Source organism: Triticum dicoccoides, chromosome 1B (genome assembly GCF_002162155.2).
Source record: "Triticum dicoccoides isolate Atlit2015 ecotype Zavitan chromosome 1B, WEW_v2.0, whole genome shotgun sequence".
In the NCBI taxonomy this organism is placed as follows: domain Eukaryota; kingdom Viridiplantae; phylum Streptophyta; class Magnoliopsida; order Poales; family Poaceae; genus Triticum; species Triticum dicoccoides.
This window is the reverse complement of record NC_041381.1, coordinates 155432905-155433546: the sequence shown is the minus strand read 5'-3', so window position 1 is coordinate 155433546 and position 642 is coordinate 155432905.

Below are 642 nucleotides of genomic sequence, written 5' to 3'. Positions count from 1 at the left end.
ATCCCCACTACGCACATACACTACTGGAATTAGCTTATTTGCCGTCTGCTAACTCTTTGCCGTCTGCTCGCTGACGGCAAAGAAGATCTTTGCCGTCAGCCACAAGAAAACGGATGGCAAAGAAGTGGCTGATGGCAAACAAAGTCTTTGCCATCAGCCAATTCTTTGCCGTGCGCTGGCTGACGGCAAAGATTCTTTGTCGTCGGCTAGCAGACGACAAAGAAATGGGTGGGTCTAGTTCTTGTTTAACCAACTACAGCCCACCGGCCCCACCTCTTTGCCGTCCGCCAGCGGACGACAAAGAATCTTTGCCGACCGTTGGCTGACGGCAAAGAGGCGGGTACGTTAACGGCCGTCCCGCCCCCGTCCTTTCTCTTCTCTCACTCTCTCATTCCCTTCCCCACCACACCTGCGCCGTCGCCGCCGACCCCGTCTGCCGTAGCCGGCCGTCCCGCCGCCCCGCAACCCTCCCATGCGGTGCCCCGACCTCCACCGCACCTCTGACGCCCCTTCCATGTCGCCCCGCCCCCCGCCCCCTCCCCTCTGTCGCCATCCCCAACCCACACCGGCCCGCGCCGCCGCCGTCAACCCTGTCCGGCATAGTCGGCCGCCTCGCACCCCTCCCGGACCTCCACTGCGGCC